The sequence below is a fragment of the Melospiza melodia genome, unplaced genomic scaffold (genome assembly GCF_035770615.1).
Source record: "Melospiza melodia melodia isolate bMelMel2 unplaced genomic scaffold, bMelMel2.pri scaffold_46, whole genome shotgun sequence".
NCBI classification, from domain to species: domain Eukaryota; kingdom Metazoa; phylum Chordata; class Aves; order Passeriformes; family Passerellidae; genus Melospiza; species Melospiza melodia.
Window position 1 is genome coordinate 2385352 of NW_026948783.1, and position 20049 is coordinate 2405400.

General features: G+C 45.0%; 1 long non-coding RNA gene across 1 annotated transcript; it reads right to left on the reverse strand.

The window, feature by feature from the left end:
- Window positions 1-1101: 1101 nt before the first annotated feature.
- LOC134434724 (uncharacterized) lies at window positions 1102-13910 on the reverse strand. The gene is made up of 2 exons (XR_010031915.1): window positions 13783-13910; window positions 1102-1316 (listed from the first exon to the last, which is right to left on the reverse strand). It is a non-coding gene; the product is annotated as an uncharacterized LOC134434724 (long non-coding RNA).
- Between the last annotated feature and the right edge of the window lie 6139 nt (window positions 13911-20049).

Consider the following 20049-nt stretch of genomic DNA (forward strand, 5'->3'; position numbering starts at 1 on the left):
ATTTTCCTGATGCAGATGCTTGTTCAGCCTTCAGCTCTTCAGTGCAGGAATTCAGTGTCCCAAAGATCATTAACATTCAGAACACCTTAAGAACCCAAGCCTCTGGAGTTTGATTTAAGTGTTGATTTGATTTAAGTGTTCAAATGTTTGTGGTTAATTTGATAGATTTCAGTAGTGTGTTCTAAGTGAATGCCTTATATTTAAAAAGACAGTGAGAAAAGATTTTTAAGGTCCTGTTTGGGACATTTCCTGTTCACAAATCAGTCTGTGCAGTCTCTTATTGACAGTGAATCCAAGTAGTTCCTCATTCAGTTTGAATAGATATGAAAATCAAGACCCTTCATGGCTGACAATCAATCAGACTCTGTCCATACCCCCACCCCACCATTTCCCCCATCCCAGCCCTGGCACTCAGAGCAGCCTTGTGCAAATCTGAGCTCCCTCCAGCCCAGGCTGCACCTGCAGCTTTCAGCTCCTTGGCTCCAACTCCCACCTGCTTTCCTTGGAGAAGGAGCTGCCTGAGACACAGAGGGATGTTCATTTATTGTCAGCCAACAAAGCCAAGGCAAGCCACAGCTCCATCAAATGCAAAAGTCATTCCTCTGCTGGGTATTAAATCCACATTCTACAGCAGACAGCCTGAGAGCAATGGAAAACACCTTCTGTGCCCAGCACAGATCCCAAGGTCCCCCCAAACCCTTCCTGCCCTGATTCTGCCCAGATTTGCTCTTTGCACACACGAGTCACAGGCTGAAGTCAGGAGCTCCCTCCATGCCCAGGGGCAGGAAATGAGAGAAAGGAGATGAAGAGCTCTCCTGTGCAGAGCCAAGGTCCAAGGGCAGCCCCTGCAGTGGGAACCACAACTCAGCAGGTTTGTGTCCTTTGGTGTCAGGGACTGGTGACACTCAGAGGCACAGAAAGGTTTCTTGCAAACAAACACAAATTAAGTATTTGAACAGTTTAATAACCATCACAGCTCTTCCCTGAGCTCTCTGTGATGTCCCAGCGGTATCTGACATGTCCACCATCCCCAAGAGATTTCTGTACAGGAACAGTTTTAGACAAAGACATAAGGTAATTCTGTGATAGATAAAAACACAATTAAGATGATATTTATTATATATTTATTTGAACTTCAGAAATATTGAGCAATTTCATCCAGCTCAAAGCATGAAGCCAGTCATTGAGAGGCACTTGAATGACCAGAGAGCATCTAGAGGAGGAAAACAGAGAGCAGTAGAAGTACATAGATCCACCTGCTGTAAAGGAAGAGATGTGCTTAGACATGGCCATTTCAACAGAAGAGCTGAAAACACCTGAAGAAAAATGGAGAGGAAGTAATAGACAAAATATTGGTCACACCAGTAGAAGGCAAGATCAGTATTTTTCCTCCTGCCATCTGTACACCTCCAGGAAATTCCTGTTCCAGATGGGAAAACTGTGCCATTTCTTAACAGTACTTAAATGACCCAGATAATAAAGATTTGCTTGTATATTATGAAACTAACAGGTAATAAAAGCTGTGCCCCTATCCAGGCTGACATCAGTTATGTGCCCATGAACAGCCAGTGCCACTTGTGCCCTGAGATGCCCAGCTGGGATTGGATCTCTCAGAGAGCACTTGAGGGAGAACAGAGCACCTTGTAAGTTGCAGGTCCCTGATGGCCCTGCAGGGCTCTTGACCCATCATCATCTGCTCTGCTCCAGTCTGAAACAGAGCCCAGCATGGTGTCGGGATCATCAGAGAGCTGAGGTGTGTGCTGGAATTCAATGCCCTCCCCATCCTGCAGCAGCCCTGCATTTCCCTCCTGCAGCCTTGGTCTCCAGCACAGCCATGGAGGCTCTTTGGGCTCAGGACTGTTCCTGCAGCCCCCAAGGGCAGCTGAGCTCTGCCTTTGGCACAGTCAGGCCTGGCCAGCGCAGGCCATGCTGTAGAAGTCCATCCGAAAATCCTTCATTTTTTGCCTCACAATTGTCATGAGAAAAGACTACTGAAGAGTTAAAAGTGCTGAGCCGGTTGGAAAAGAAAGTCTCCTGCTTATCTAGTGTGTTCACAAGTGATGTTTGCAGAACACGCCGTGATGTACTCGAAGGGGGCATGCTGCCCTTTTCTGGACAATTGAACTGGACTTTCTTCCAAACTCCTGACCTGGCTGGACTGAGCTCTGGGGTGGTTCCCCTCCGCTCCATAAGAAGACCCCTCTTGTCTGTCTTAAACCACCGTGACAGACCAACAGAGATGCGAATCCCCTCATCAAGGAACCAAGAACCCCTCTGGCACCCTATTGACACCCCCATGGCACCCCCCTGGCAACCTCCTCCCAGAGACTGGGAAGCATTCGGCCATGAAAACAATGGAATTTCAGTTACCTTCCCCCAACCAAGAACAGTATATATATTGGGGTTCGGCCCGACTGTCCTTTGAGATCTCCCCAAGACGTGTACCAGCGAGTTTCGGCGGCGGGACCCCGAAGACATCACGTCTTGGTAGCTATACCCCATTCCCTGACCTTCTTTCCTCCCTTTTTTCCTTGTTTTACCCTTCTCTTCCCCGGATCCCTTAACCAAATGCATATTTAGCTGTGGTTATAATCAATAAATTGCACCTTGTTGATTTGTTACTGCAAAACCCCTGTGCCTCTTGTTGGTTATTTTTGCACCCAAAAATCATTCGTCACCCGTTTATTTCGGGTGGACCTTCACATAATTGGCGTCACGGACAAGGATTCCAGCAGCCAGTGAGATTTTGCAGGTTTTGTGTAGTTTGTAACCTCTCACAAACTACACACGCCAAAGCCAAATCTCATGCTCGATTGAGCACACAGGCTCCGGAATTGACACAAAAGATTTTTCGGTGCAAAAGCAGGGGAAATTGTTACTGTCATTTCTGTTACTGATTTTACCGGCACGGACACTGACACTGATACTTCTCCTGATCCTGATATTGATGCTGTTACTGATATTGATACTGATACTGATACCATTGTTGTTGTTGTATTTGAATTGAATCTGAACCTGTTACTGTTGTTTTTGAGGTGAATTTGAACCTGTTAACTGTTTTTTACTGCTGTATTTTGTGTACCTGGACTGTCTAAAAGGGAAGGGGCAGACTTGAAGTAATTAAGCAGTGCCTTTTAGACAGATATTGTCCCTTCACCTACACAGGGAGCGAGGGGCGGCCCAGCGAAGGCTGAGTGGCTTTTTCCCTGTTCTAGGTTCTGGTCCCCTCACAAAGAAAACATTTGTGTGTGCCTGTGTTCATGTGAGTGCGTATCTGTACTGTCTGGGAAGGAAGAGACAAATTTGAAGCAACCTCACAGGGCCTCCCAGACTGATTCTGTCTCTTCAACTACCCAGGGAAGCAAGGGGACAGTGGAAAGGCTGTGTGATTTGTGTAACTTCAGTTAACTCCCTGGTGTAGCTTTGTTCCCCTCACAAAATGACTAAAAACTTCAGTGCAAAAGGTAAAGCTGAATTTTATGCTCTGCTTGCTAAATACAATGCCACACCTTCTCCGAGGGGAGAAGAATGGGCAAACTGCAATTGGCTTAACTTAGAAAATGTTATTGATAGAATATCTTCTTTGCAACATGAAACAAAATTTAAACTGGGCAAAAATAAAACCGTCCTCTGCTCAGTCTTGGGTGCCTGTCTCACAGCAGCCATAGAAACTCGCTTTAAGCAAAAAAGTGAGGAAAATGCTATCATAGACTCCCTCCAAAACCTAGTTGAAGTTTTGCAAAAACAATTGGATGAAGAAAGAAATGTAAATAACTTGTTACGGACTGCCCTGAGAGAGGAACATGTTAAAAATTCACAGAACTCTGATTCCTCAAAAGAAACAGAGGAGAAAGAAACTCCTCACACTAGTCAAAATTGTTCTCAAACAGAATTAACCCTGATGAAAAATTGCGGGAAACACTGCTGTAACAACATAAAACCTCTAATTAAAACAGAATACAACTATATCAATAATGAAGATTTTAGCCCGCACAAAACCACTAAAGAAATCCCGTACACTGCTACTGAATTAACAAAACTTGCAAAGCAGTATGGGCTTCGCCCCCAAAAATCTGAAACAGAACACATTTGTCAAGTGTCTCTCACTGGGAGAGATCAGATTCTTTTGTCAGAACAAGAAGCTGGAGGGTGCTGGAGACATGGGGTGTTCCTAACAACAGCAGACAGACGCATCCCATGGTCCCCAAATCAGCACACAGCTCATTGGGCTGAGGGGCTTAACCCCTTGGAAAGGAGAGACCCTTTGGTTGGTATCCTTGACCAACTCCTGGAAAACATTCACAAATCTGGCTGCCTGCAATTGATTCATGAAAAGAAATTAATTCCTGGTTTTGAATCTCCAATCCAATCACCTGTAAAGCCTGAAATTATGACCTCTTTAACTCAAAGGCTTCCGGGAACACTTAAACCTACAGCAATTCTCCTTCAGAAAACCATAGTAGCTCTGTCTCCTATAGAAAGACCAGATAAACTTCTTAGTAACCAGAATGACCCTTTTGTTCCCCTTTATGACTTGCTGAGAAAAAGAATAAAATGGGATTGGACTTCTTCTCAGAAGGAAACATTGCAATTGCTGATTCTTGAAGTGACAGCTCACCAAGCACTGGACCCTATCTATCCTACAGACCCCTTTCAGGTGGAGTGGGGATTTGCCTCCTCACAACTTTCAGTAAACATTTGGCAGCAGGGTCCCGAGGGTCTGACAAAGCCTGTTGAGTTTTATTCCTATGGTTTCAAAGATGCTGAGAAAAGGTACACTACCTGGGAAGGGGTGTTTGTGGTTGGCTTGGCTCCCAGGGAGGTGGAGGAGAACTGGGCAATCCAAGAAACTGGGAGCTTGGGTAGCAGCCAAAATAAACCTGCCTCTGTGACTAAAGCAACCCCTCCTCTCTCCCCCACTTCTGCTAACAGAGAGGAACAGGACAATGCCCAGGTTGGGGAACTGTTAACTGTTTGGAGTATTTTCCAAAGTGAGGGACAGAATTACTTTCTTGTCTGTATTAACACCAAGTCCTATGCTATGTTTATATTTGGGTTGCTCCAGGCTGATGCTTTTAAAAGAGCTACAGGAGATAATACTGTAAAAGCAATGCAGGGATGGTTTGGGATTTTCCTAAACCCACAGGAAATTCAATCTGGTAATGTTTCTCACTTTACTGTCAAAAGTGTGCAGGATAGGGCAGAAGGTGAAAAGATTAAATGGACTTCTCACACCTCTTACTATAGATGGGGGGTAAATGAGTGTTCCAAAATCACTGCTTTTTGCCAGACAGCTCCAAGCACAATTCCTTCACTACAGGGAGCAGATGATTTCAAGAACCCAGGGCATTACCCTGGACAACCTGTTTTTGGTGGACCCCCTGCTGCTGTAGGGGAAGTACCACTGCTGTTCAAAACCTCTCTGTGAATTCCATTGTTCTAACCTTTTCTGCCTCTTCGTGGCAGAGTCTGTTGTGTTTACTTTTTCAGAAGAACTCCAAGGGACATGAAGACCTGACAAACCATGATAACACTAGTGATGAATAACAGAAATAATGTTTTTCCTTCCCCTTATGGTAACACCAGGTGATGATATTATACATAACATGTAAATTAATTGAACTTGAATAAATTGGCTGTCACAATTAGAGATTTGACCAAATTACAGCAACTACTGCAGTCATTCTTATTGGCTTTTGCGAACACACCAGTGGCTGCTATCAAGCATATTACCAAATTGGGAAAGAGTGAATGTGGATGATCACAAATTGGTAATTGATGCACTTAGTGCTACACAGAACAATGTTTCCTTAGCCCTCAGCTGTATCCAGGCACAATTGTAGATGCAATCTGTCTCTGCTGCAATTCGAAGAGAGGGCGAGGAAGGCACCTTCCCCACAGAAATTCGGAAAATAATCTGGGACAGTGCCACTGAATTTGAAAGAGAATTCCAATCCTGGTGGAACCTGGTGAACTTTACCTATGATCCCATTTCAAACATAGCCACTGCTTTTGTCCTAACCATACGCAATGCCTCTGTACATTTGGTCTTCCCTGTTATTGCATTAGGATTAAACCATGACGGAGCTGTTCTCTATCCTACTGAACATAGGGGATGGGCCCGTCAGGTTGATGACAAATGGCAAACTGTTAACCTGGAAACTTGTGTTGTCCGAGAACAACAAGAGTTCATCTGTGAAAGCAATGCAATCATAGATCAAATATTTGTTTAGACGTAGAGCAAAATATCTGTCATTTCAAGATTCGTCCACATGAGGATACCCAGACAGCTCTTATATACATAGGCAATGGCTGTGCATGCTTTAGAACGACATGTGATTCTGTCTTTGTAGAAGATGTTGTGGTAGATGCAAAGAATCATTCAAATTTTTGTGCTTGTAACTTTACTAAGATAGTAGAACGCGATTTCTCTTATGAAGCTCCAGTTACTTCTCACCACCTACTGCAATCCAACTACACGCTGATCCAGAAGCTGATGCCCACTCCTATCGGAATGAACCTCACCCTCGTGAGACAACTATTGCTCCATCAAGACCTGGTTGACATCCTCGAGAAAATCAAGGAGAGCGGACAGAAGACCCTGGTGACTGTTCATCGCAACGTGAGACAAATACACCGGGTTATGGAGAGGGTAAAGCAGGATGTTGAGCATAGGTGGTGGGATACTCTTTTTGGGTGGTCACCTACTGCCACAGGTGTTCTGAACAGTGTGTGCCATCCAATTGTTGTTCTTTTGATCCTAGTTACGCTTGGCTTTATCTTGTCAGCAGCCCTATTCATTTTGAATTGGAGAATGATGAAAAAGCTTAAGAGACTGTCAGCTGTAGTCAATGCACACCGCTTAGCTGATGTACTCGATACAATAGATGTCCCCAAAACACTTGATACGAAACAGCTATGAATCAAGCATATGTGCCCTAGAACAACTTCTTAAATATCAAGTGTGACTTACAGAAAGTTACTTTACTTCTTAGAAAATAATTTTAAAAGACGATGATAATATTATGATTTGTTTGTTGTGATTTGTTTTAATCATTTTGAAATTGTTAAATGATATTGCTTTAACTGATAAATATTTTTTGAAATTGTTAAAATTATCATAATTTTTGAAATTGTTATAACAAATAACCACGTGTGAAGTTGTTATGATGATCAATATTAATTATGTTTATGTTTATTGGTTCCCCTTTTCCCTCTTTCTTTTCCTTCTCTTCCCCTTTTATCCCCTCTCTCCTGTCATCCCTACTTTTCCGGGGTTATGCTACCGACATGCAACGAGTTTCAAAGACACTCTAAAGCTCTGCTGATGAAGATTCCTCAAGACAATCGTGAGTCACGGGGTCGTGTAGAAGTCCATCCGAAAATCCTTCATTTTTTGCCTCACAATTGTCATGAGAAAAGACTACCGAAAGGTTAAAGCTGCTAAGCCGGTTGGGAAAGAAAGTCTCCTGCTTATCTAGTGTGTTCACAAGTGATGTTTGCAGAACACGCCATGCTGTACTCGAAGGGGGCATGCTGCCCTTTTCTGGACAATTGAACTGGACTTTCTTCCAAACTCCTGACCTGGCTGGACTGAGCTCTGGGGTGGCTCCTCCCCCGCTCCATGAGAAGACCCCTCTTGCCTGTCTTCAACCACCGTGACAGACCAACAGAGATGCGAATCCCCTCATCAAGGAACCAAGAACCCCTCTGGCACCCTATTGACACCCCCATGGCACCCCCATGGCACCCCCATGGCACCCCCCTGGCAACCTCCTTCCAGAGACTGGGACTGTACTCCCTCCACACTCAGGGAGGGGGAAAACTTAACGTACATGTGAGCATTCGGCCATGAAAACAATGGACTTCTCCCCTCCATGGAAACCTAATTTCAGTTACCTTCCCCCAACCAAGAACAGTATATATATTGGGGTTCGGCCCAACTGTCCTTTGAGATCTCCCCAAGACGTGTACCAGTGAGTTTCGGCGGCGGGACCCCGAAGACATCACGTTTTGGTAGCTATACCCCATTCCCGGACCTCCTTTCCTTCTTTTTTCCTTGTCTTACCCTTCTCTTCCCTGGATCCCTTAACCAAACGCATATTTAGCTGTGGTTATAATCAATAAATTGTACATTGTTGATTTGTTACTGCAAAACCCCTGTGCCTCTTGTTGGTTATTTTTGCACCCAAAAATCATTCGTCACCCGTTCATTTTGGGCGGACCTTCACACCAGTCTATGCCCAGGTGGCTACTAATCTGTTGCACTATCTTGGAAATGAAATGTGATCCTCTATCTGAGGATATTGTGGCTGGAACTCCGAAGTGCGGTATTATTTCTTGTAATAATACTCTGGTCACTTCTCGAGCTTTGACAGTTCTGGTGGGGAACGCTTCCGGCCACCCTGAAAATGTGTCTGTCAATACCAGCAAATACCGATACCCCCCTTTCCTTGTGAGTTCTGAAAAGTCAATTTGCCACTGCTGTCCAGGCCCATGGCCTCTCCCACTCTGACCGAGTTTCGGTCTGGGGGTATTTTTGGGATTAGTCTGGAGGCAAAGATCACACTGTCGGGTCACCTGAGTAATAGTGGCATATAAATTCCTAGCAACAATTCTTTCAATCAGGTATGTGTATAGGGCATTTATTCCCCCAGTGCGTTTTCTGGTGTTCTTCCCTTACTAGTGACCACAATAAATGGGAAGGGATTACCAGTTTCTTTTCAATGGTAGCCCACCCTTCTTGGTTATACGTCCCTTTTTGATCTTCAATTAATTTCCTATCTCTCTTGTTGTATTCTGGCTTACCTTCAAGGGAGATTTGTCCATCTGGAATAAGGACTCCTTCAGTAGCTACCTCACCTTTTGCTGCTTCTTTTGCCTCTCTATCCACCAGCTCATTTCCTTCTTCCAATTCTGAGCTCACTTTTTGGTGTGCCTTAATGTGCATAATTGCTACCTTTTCAGGCAGCTGAACTGCTTCCAGCAGCTGGATTATCTCTTGTGCATGTTTGATGTTCTTTCCCTGTGAGGTAAGCAGTCCCCTCTCCTTCCAGATGGCCCCATGTGCATGTACAACTCCAAATGCATACCTCGAGTCTGTGTAGATGTTTATTCTCCTCCCTTTTGCCCTTTTCAAGGCACAGGTCAGGGCAATTATCTCAGCCTTCTGCGCGGAGGAACCTGTTGGTAAGGGTCCAGACTCCATTACCTCTCTGCAGATGGTCACTGCATACCCAGCATGTCGCTTCCCATTGGCAACATAGCTGCTCCTGTCAGTGAACCAGGTCTCTGCATCATCCAGAGGGGTATCCTTTAAGTCTGGGTGGCTCGAGTAGGTAGCTTCAATGGTCTCCAGGCAATCATGGTGTACTGCTTCTCCTTGGTTTCCACTGAGAAAGGAAGCTGGGTTGACAATATTAGTCACCACGATCTCTACATCATCTTGCTCTACCATGATGGCCTGGTATTTCAGAAACCTCTGTGGTGAAAGCCAGTGGCCACCCTTTACTTCCAGTACTGCGGACACTGTGTGGGACACTAGCACAGTCAATTTTTGTCCCAGAGTAAACTTGCGTGCCTCTTGAATGTTCAGCACAACTGCTGCTACAGCTCTGAGGCAACCTGGCCATCCTTTGGCTGTTGCATCTAGCTGCTTAGAGAGGTAAGCAACTGCCCTCCGGTATGGACCCAAGTCCTGAGCCAGTATTCCCAGGGCAATTCCCTGTTTCTCATGGGAAAATAGGAAGAATGGTTTACTCACATCTGGAAGTCCCAGAGCTGGAGCTGACATGAGAGCATTCTTCAGCTGGTGAAAGGCCCGTGTTGCTTCTTTTGTCCACTGGAGATCTCTGCTTCCATTGGCAATCAGAGCATAGAGGGGTCTGATGAGCAGTCCATAATTATAAACCCACAGCCGGCACCATCCTGCCATGCCTAAGAAGGTTCGGAGCTCTTTTATGGTCTGGGGTTTTGGGGTTTGGCATATGGCTTCCTTGCGAGCCTGCCCTAAAGTCCGTTGCCCAGCACTCACCTCGTACCCCAGGTAGATAACTTTCTGTTTCACTACCTGTGCCTTTTTCTTGGATACTCTGTATCCTTGGAGTCCTAGGAAATTCAAAAGGCTTACCGTCCAGGCCACACATGCTTCCCTCGTCCGAGTGGCCACTAGAAGGTCATCCACATACTGCAAAAGCCTTCCTTCTTCCTGTGGAGCTTCCCAGGACTCCAGATCCTTTGCAAGTTGCTCCCCGAACAAAGTAGGGGAATTTTTCCAGCCTTGGGGTAGTCTGGTCCATGTGAGCTGGGTTTTGTGCCCACTTTTAGGGCTTTCCCATTTGAATGCAAAGATTTTTTGGCTGGCTTCATGGATGGGGAGGCAAAAGAAGGCATCCTTTAAATCTAAAACAGTAAACCAGGTTAGTTCAGGTGTTAGGCAAGTTAATAAAGTGTATGGATTGGCTACCACCGGATACAGATCTTCTGTTATTTTATTGACAGCCCTCAAATCCTGTACTATCCGGTATGACCCATCAGATTTCCAAACAGGTAAAATTGGAGTATTGAAATCAGATTGGCATTCTTTCAGTAATCCTAACCGCAGAAAATTTTCGATTATTGGGCTGATTCCTTTCCTATCCTCTTTCTTTAGGAGGTACTGCTTGATTCTCACTGGTTGCGCCCCCTCCTTGAGTTTGATTACTATGGGGAAGGCATTTTTCACCCTCCCTGGCACATCAGAGGCCCATACCCCAGGAAATACCTGACCTAGTATTTCTTCATCACTTTCTTCCTTAATGCCAATAGCTGTCAGAGTTAAACTTAATACCTCCATGTACTTTTGATCATTCACCTCCAGAGTAATTTCCCCATTTTTGAATGTAATGGTTGCTTGTAATTGTTCCAATAAATCTCTCCCTAAAAGTGCTTAATTCACCAAATTAGGCATGTACAAGAATTTATGAATACTCTATTGTTTTCTCAATTTATACTTCAAAGGTTTACAAAAATATGCCCTTTCAGACTGGCTAGTTGCTCTTTGCACTACAACATAATCATTTTCTACAGGTACTAAAGCTTTATTTAAGACTGAATATGTAGCTCTTGTGTCAACTAAAAATCCTACTCTTTTCTTCTCTTAGCTTCATTGTTATGGATCTGCTGGCGTAGAATCCCCCGGTCCTCTTCAGTTGTTTTGTACGTGTGCAGCTATCTGTTGGTCACTCCTTCTTCGTTCTGGGCATTGGCTTTTCTAGTGACTAATTCTTTTGCAGATTGCACACTGGTTCTTGCTCAGCTGAGGTGGTCTTTGTCTTGGCGGTCTCTGGTTGTATTTCTTCTGCTTTTCTTCTTGTACTACTGCCACTAACTTTTTCATTCTTTGTTTATATCTTTCTTCTTGGTTACTAAATACTCTCTAGGCTTCTTCTAACAAGGCTTCAAGATTCTTCTCATCTGGTCTCTGAATTTTCTGAAGTTTATGCCTGATATCTCTAGCAGACTGCTTTAAAAATGTATTAACTAGTTGATTTGTCCGTATCTCAGACTCCAGATCTAATGATGTATGACGACGCATAGTATTCCTTAAACGCTCTAGAAATTCAGATGGAGTCTCAGAACGCTTCTGCTTAAGGGAATATAAGGCAGACCAGTTTATGGTTTTTGGAATAGCTCTTTCTACTCCTGTTGCTATCTACTCTTGATACTCTGCTAATTTCTTTACCTCTGCCGACACATTAGGATCTCATTCTGGGTCTTGGAGGGGGAAATGTTCTTTCACATCTAGCTGTGTGGCTTTACAGTAATCTTCTGCCAAATTCTCTGCTGTCTTTAGGATCAGCTGTTTCTCTGTTTCAGTGAAAGCATCTAGTAGTAGCTGGATGTCAGCCCAGTCTGGATTGTGTTGTTTGATAACATATCATAGGCATTTGGCAGTGAGTATCAGGTCAACACAATAATTCTTCGCAATCTTTTCTCATGCTTCTAAATCAAGGGTGGTAAATGGCACTTTAATCATTAATTTGGCTCCTTCTGGTCCCACTGCCTGTCGCAGAGGGGCCTGTAGCACTACTTGCTTCTTAGTTCTAGATGCAACTGGACTCCCACGGGTGGGGTGGGTTCTAGTAGATGTGCTTTCTCTACTTGAGTCCTCCTCCTTTTTGGGGAAGTACTCTTCCTCTTCATCTTCAGTTTCAGCTTCAACTTCTCTAACCTCCCCCCCTCAGGGAGGAGGTGGAGGAGCTTTCACTCACTCAAATGTGTCTCGTTCTTGCTCCTCAGAACGATAGACCTTATCTGATCTCATACACCGTTGTCCTATACTGCATGCTGAACAACAGCGTTTGATTTGCATTCTCTTTGCCTTGTTATCTTTTTCAAGGGCTAAGACCAGTAGGTCTGAGGGTGATTTAATCTCACAGTCTTTTTGCTACTCTTGGTGATTTCTTAAAAGAAAAACTTACCAGCATACGAGACCTCATGTCATTTACTTTCTCGTCTTAAAAACAACATTAACTGCAGTAAAGTATTATAGTCTAGGGTTCCAGTGGGTGGCCACTTTGCTCTGTCTTCTAACTTGTATAAGGGTTATTAGTGTGTGCAATACTGGATTAGAATTTTTTTATTCTCAGAGCTCCCCCAGCTAGTGACTTCTTTCTAGTGGGCTAAGATGCACCCTAAGGGGTTGGCCTGTGGAACTTTTTTGCTCTGGTTAGTTCTCATTATTTCCTTCTTGCCCTATCTCGCTCCCACCCAAACCTCTTTTCAGAGGACTTCACAGTAGCTTCTCAATCTTCCTCCCACACACTCCAAGTGGCAGGTATCAGATGCGATTTCCCACACACAAGTTTTAAGATCTTAGCCTCTGAATCAGCTTGATCAGAAACTTCTAATCTACACTTGGGGCACGTGCTCTGTCGCTTGTTAGAACAGCAATACCAGTGTTTCTCACAAACTATACACTGTAATAATACTTACGCAGCGTGCCAGCCCCTTGATGTACCAAAGGCTACTTGAAATTTTTCGCAAAGGCAAGCTATTCTATTTATTACAGGGAGCTCTAAATCTTTTACGGCAAGTTGTTCTCAGTCTAGACTTACAAGAGTGTTAGCTGAAGTCTGGTAGAGTTTTTTTAAATTAATTTCTTCATCTCCCCTATCTATCCAATAATCTACCGGATTCACAAACTCTCAGGGGTCGAGTCTAAACCACTGAGGCAGAGGAACCCCTCGGGTTCGTCTAGCGACGGTGAAAGTATGCACAACTTACACTACAATTTACTACTTTTACTCAATAAACGTCTTCACCTACGCTTTTCTACAGTTTACTCTGTTTTCTCTGTCGGGCGCTCCCCGCCCCCAAAGCCTGCCTTGGCCGGTGTTTACTCAGCTTCTTCAGCGGCAGGTAGGACTTCCTCCCCCCGTGCAGTAGAGCACTATGGATCTACTCTCTTTTATACAACATACACTTTATACACTTGCACAATTACAAATACAGCGCGCCGATCACTCAATGCAACATACAGCAACACAGTGTCTGGACACCACTCACACACACACAAAGAAAACATACGCGGGTTCAGCTCTACCCTATCAGAACAATGAACCTTAATACACGCATACACGGGTTCACCCAGCTCACCCCCAGAGCTGCTGGCGGTTCCGCTCTATCCGAACGATGAACCCCGTCTCTAATACAGCTGCTCTATCAGCTGAACCCAGACATCTCTGGGTGGTTTACTCCTTTGCTCTCCTTCCTCTCCCCCAGGGGCCCCTCAGTACATACTGTATCTTCCTCCGCAGGCCAGCAGGTCCTTGTCTGTCCCAGCAGGAGGCAAGTCGAGAGGAGCGGAGCCTCCTCCAGGAAAATCTTGGGGCGGGCCTAGGAGTCCATCGGTCCCCCCCTGTCCCTGTGGGGGCAGAGATGGAGACGGAAAGTATCTCTTTCTCCTGCCTGGCTCACCAAGAATGTTTTGCAGAGAAAAGAAGAAACCTCACAACTTTGTAAAAGTTGTAAAGCCCGGTATGCTTTAATTACGATGCACGCTGGACGCAAGTCCCCATAAAGGCAAGCATACCTCTGAAGACCTCGGGTCTTCTTTTATCTCCCTTCTAAATGCATATGCATGCAGTTTCAAAATAAGTTCATACATATTCATTCTGCGTGACATTTAGCACCAGTTCTTCTTTATCAAAAAAATTTCTAAGTCTAAAACAGATTAACTTTGTAGTCATTTCTGTTTTTCTTTCTCTATCTCTTTATTGTCTCTAAAATTCAGCTTTTCTTTCAACTTTAGCCCCACAGACCCCTCACCTCTTCCAAACACTTCACCTAATTCAAAATAAATTCCTACTCTGTCTCAATCTCACACCTTTGCTCTGGCTCAGTGCAGAACTGCAGGATTGCAGGCGCTTCCTCCCAGAGCTGCGTGAGGCACTGGCTCCTGCAGATGTGCCCTGCCAAGCTGTCCCTGCCTCACACTGGCCTCGCTTCCCTGGCACAATTGCTGGGCCTGAAGGAGCTGCCCTGTGCTCCAGCCTGCCGAGCAGCCCGGCTCCCTGCCCCGGTGCCCAGAGTGCTGCACACACTGCTGGCCTTTGCCAGGAGTTGCAGGGCAGCCGGCAGAAGAGGAGGAATCCTCAGGCAGCCCAGCGGCCTGCGGCTGCCCTTGGCCTTTCTCTGCTCCTGGGTGTAGAAGTCCATCCGAAAATCCTTCATTTTTTGCCTCACAATTGTCATGAGAAAAGACTACCGAAGGGTTAAAGCTGCTAAGCCGGTTGGGAAAGAAAGTCTCCTGCTTATCTAGTGTGTTCACAAGTGATGTTTGCAGAACACGCCATGCTGTACTCGAAGGGGGCATGCTGCCCTTTTCTGGACAATTGAACTGGACTTTCTTCCAAACTCCTGACCTGGCTGGACTGAGCTCTGGGTTGGCTCCTCCCCCGCTCCATGAGAAGACCCCTCTTGCCTGTCTTCAACCACCGTGACAGACCAACAGAGATGCGAATCCCCTCATCAAGGAACCAAGAACCCCTCTGGCACCCTATTGACACCCCCATGGCACCCCCATGGCACCCCCCTGGCAACCTCCTTCCAGAGACTGGGACTGTTCTCCCTCCACACTCAGGGAGGGGGAAAACTTAACGTACATGTGAGCATTCGGCCATGAAAACAATGGACTTCTCCCCTCCATGGAAACCTAATTTCAGTTACCTTCCCCCAACCAAGAACAGTATATATATTGGGGTTCGGCCCAACTGTCCTTTGAGATCTCCCCAAGACGTGTACCAGTGAGTTTCGGCGGCGGGACCCCGAAGACATCACGTTTTGGTAGCTATACCCCATTCCCGGACCTCCTTTCCTTCTTTTTTCCTTGTCTTACCCTTCTCTTCCCTGGATCCCTTAACCAAACGCATATTTAGCTGTGGTTATAATCAATAAATTGTACATTGTTGATTTGTTACTGCAAAACCCCTGTGCCTCTTGTTGGTTATTTTTGCACCCAAAAATCATTCGTCACCCGTTCATTTTGGGCGGACCTTCACACCAGTCTATGCCCAGGTGGCTACTAATCTGTTGCACTATCTTGGAAATGAAATGTGATCCTCTATCTGAGGATATTGTGGCTGGAACTCCGAAGTGCGGTATTATTTCTTGTAATAATACTCTGGTCACTTCTCGAGCTTTGACAGTTCTGGTGGGGAACGCTTCCGGCCACCCTGAAAATGTGTCTGTCAATACCAGCAAATACCGATACCCCCCTTTCCTTGTGAGTTCTGAAAAGTCAATTTGCCACTGCTGTCCAGGCCCATGGCCTCTCCCACTCTGACCGAGTTTCGGTCTGGGGGTATTTTTGGGATTAGTCTGGAGGCAAAGATCACACTGTCGGGTCACCTGAGTAATAGTGGCATATAAATTCCTAGCAACAATTCTTTCAATCAGGTATGTGTATAGGGCATTTATTCCCCCAGTGCGTTTTCTGGTGTTCTTCCCTTACTAGTGACCACAATAAATGGGAAGGGATTACCAGTTTCTTTTCAATGGTAGCCCACCCTTCTTGGTTATACGTCCCTTTTTGATCTTCAATTAATTTCCTATCTCTCTTGTTGTATTCTGGCTTACCTTCAAGGGAGATTTGTCCATCTGGAATAAGGACTCCTTCAGTAGCTACCTCACCTTTTGCTGCTTCTTTTGCCTCTCTATCCACCAGCTCATTTCCTTCTTCCAATTCTGAGCTCACTTTTTGGTGTGCCTTAATGTGCATAATTGCTACCTTTTCAGGCAGCTGAACTGCTTCCAGCAGCTGGATTATCTCTTGTGCATGTTTGATGTTCTTTCCCTGTGAGGTAAGCAGTCCCCTCTCCTTCCAGATGGCCCCATGTGCATGTACAACTCCAAATGCATACCTCGAGTCTGTGTAGATGTTTATTCTCCTCCCTTTTGCCCTTTTCAAGGCACAGGTCAGGGCAATTATCTCAGCCTTCTGCGCGGAGGAACCTGTTGGTAAGGGTCCAGACTCCATTACCTCTCTGCAGATGGTCACTGCATACCCAGCATGTCGCTTCCCATTGGCAACATAGCTGCTCCTGTCAGTGAACCAGGTCTCTGCATCATCCAGAGGGGTATCCTTTAAGTCTGGGTGGCTCGAGTAGGTAGCTTCAATGGTCTCCAGGCAATCATGGTGTACTGCTTCTCCTTGGTTTCCACTGAGAAAGGAAGCTGGGTTGACAATATTAGTCACCACGATCTCTACATCATCTTGCTCTACCATGATGGCCTGGTATTTCAGAAACCTCTGTGGTGAAAGCCAGTGGCCACCCTTTACTTCCAGTACTGCGGACACTGTGTGGGACACTAGCACAGTCAATTTTTGTCCCAGAGTAAACTTGCGTGCCTCTTGAATGTTCAGCACAACTGCTGCTACAGCTCTGAGGCAACCTGGCCATCCTTTGGCTGTTGCATCTAGCTGCTTAGAGAGGTAAGCAACTGCCCTCCGGTATGGACCCAAGTCCTGAGCCAGTATTCCCAGGGCAATTCCCTGTTTCTCATGGGAAAATAGGAAGAATGGTTTACTCACATCTGGAAGTCCCAGAGCTGGAGCTGACATGAGAGCATTCTTCAGCTGGTGAAAGGCCCGTGTTGCTTCTTTTGTCCACTGGAGATCTCTGCTTCCATTGGCAATCAGAGCATAGAGGGGTCTGATGAGCAGTCCATAATTATAAACCCACAGCCGGCACCATCCTGCCATGCCTAAGAAGGTTCGGAGCTCTTTTATGGTCTGGGGTTTTGGGGTTTGGCATATGGCTTCCTTGCGAGCCTGCCCTAAAGTCCGTTGCCCAGCACTCACCTCGTACCCCAGGTAGATAACTTTCTGTTTCACTACCTGTGCCTTTTTCTTGGATACTCTGTATCCTTGGAGTCCTAGGAAATTCAAAAGGCTTACCGTCCAGGCCACACATGCTTCCCTCGTCCGAGTGGCCACTAGAAGGTCATCCACATACTGCAAAAGCCTTCCTTCTTCCTGTGGAGCTTCCCAGGACTCCAGATCCTTTGCAAGTTGCTCCCCGAACAAAGTAGGGGAATTTTTCCAGCCTTGGGGTAGTCTGGTCCATGTGAGCTGGGTTTTGTGCCCACTTTTAGGGCTTTCCCATTTGAATGCAAAGATTTTTTGGCTGGCTTCATGGATGGGGAGGCAAAAGAAGGCATCCTTTAAATCTAAAACAGTAAACCAGGTTAGTTCAGGTGTTAGGCAAGTTAATAAAGTGTATGGATTGGCTACCACCGGATACAGATCTTCTGTTATTTTATTGACAGCCCTCAAATCCTGTACTATCCGGTATGACCCATCAGATTTCCAAACAGGTAAAATTGGAGTATTGAAATCAGATTGGCATTCTTTCAGTAATCCTAACCGCAGAAAATTTTCGATTATTGGGCTGATTCCTTTCCTATCCTCTTTCTTTAGGAGGTACTGCTTGATTCTCACTGGTTGCGCCCCCTCCTTGAGTTTGATTACTATGGGGAAGGCATTTTTCACCCTCCCTGGCACATCAGAGGCCCATACCCCAGGAAATACCTGACCTAGTATTTCTTCATCACTTTCTTCCTTAATGCCAATAGCTGTCAGAGTTAAACTTAATACCTCCATGTACTTTTGATCATTCACCTCCAGAGTAATTTCCCCATTTTTGAATGTAATGGTTGCTTGTAATTGTTCCAATAAATCTCTCCCTAAAAGTGCTTAATTCACCAAATTAGGCATGTACAAGAATTTATGAATACTCTATTGTTTTCTCAATTTATACTTCAAAGGTTTACAAAAATATGCCCTTTCAGACTGGCTAGTTGCTCTTTGCACTACAACATAATCATTTTCTACAGGTACTAAAGCTTTATTTAAGACTGAATATGTAGCTCTTGTGTCAACTAAAAATCCTACTCTTTTCTTCTCTTAGCTTCATTGTTATGGATCTGCTGGCGTAGAATCCCCCGGTCCTCTTCCGTTGTTTTGTACGTGTGCAGCTATCTGTTGGTCACTCCTTCTTCGTTCTGGGCATTGGCTTTTCTAGTGACTAATTCTTTTGCAGATTGCACACTGGTTCTTGCTCAGCTGAGGTGGTCTTTGTCTTGGCGGTCTCTGGTTGTATTTCTTCTGCTTTTCTTCTTGTACTACTGCCACTAACTTTTTCATTCTTTGTTTATATCTTTCTTCTTGGTTACTAAATACTCTCTAGGCTTCTTCTAACAAGGCTTCAAGATTCTTCTCATCTGGTCTCTGAATTTTCTGAAGTTTATGCCTGATATCTCTAGCAGACTGCTTTAAAAATGTATTAACTAGTTGATTTGTCCCTATCTCAGACTCCAGATCTAATGATGTATGACGACGCATAGTATTCCTTAAACGCTCTAGAAATTCAGATGGAGTCTCAGAAAGCTTCTGCTTAAGGGAATATAAGGCAGACCAGTTTATGGTTTTTGGAATAGCTCTTTCTACTCCTGTTGCTATCTACTCTTGATACTCTGCTAATTTCTTTACCTCTGCCGACACATTAGGATCTCATTCTGGGTCTTGGAGGGGGAAATGTTCTTTCACATCTAGCTGTGTGGCTTTACAGTAATCTTCTGCCAAATTCTCTGCTGTCTTTAGGATCAGCTGTTTCTCTGTTTCAGTGAAAGCATCTAGTAGTAGCTGGATGTCAGCCCAGTCTGGATTGTGTTGTTTGATAACATATCATAGGCATTTGGCAGTGAGTATCAGGTCAACACAATAATTCTTCGCAATCTTTTCTCATGCTTCTAAATCAAGGGTGGTAAATGGCACTTTAATCATTAATTTGGCTCCTTCTGGTCCCACTGCCTGTCGCAGAGGGGCCTGTAGCACTACTTGCTTCTTAGTTCTAGATGCAACTGGACTCCCACGGGTGGGGTGGGTTCTAGTAGATGTGCTTTCTCTACTTGAGTCCTCCTCCTTTTTGGGGAAGTACTCTTCCTCTTCATCTTCAGTTTCAGCTTCAACTTCTCTAACCTCCCCCCCTCAGGGAGGAGGTGGAGGAGCTTTCACTCACTCAAATGTGTCTCGTTCTTGCTCCTCAGAACGATAGACCTTATCTGATCTCATACACCGTTGTCCTATACTGCATGCTGAACAACAGCGTTTGATTTGCATTCTCTTTGCCTTGTTATCTTTTTCAAGGGCTAAGACCAGTAGGTCTGAGGGTGATTTAATCTCACAGTCTTTTTGCTACTCTTGGTGATTTCTTAAAAGAAAAACTTATCAGCATACGAGACCTCATGTCATTTACTTTCTCGTCTTAAAAACAACATTAACTGCAGTAAAGTATTATAGTCTAGGGTTCCAGTGGGTGGCCACTTTGCTCTGTCTTCTAACTTGTATAAGGGTTATTAGTGTGTGCAATACTGGATTAGAATTTTTTTATTCTCAGAGCTCCCCCGGCTAGTGACTTCTTTCTAGTGGGCTAAGATGCACCCTAAGGGGTTGGCCTGTGGAACTTTTTTGCTCTGGTTAGTTCTCATTATTTCCTTCTTGCCCTA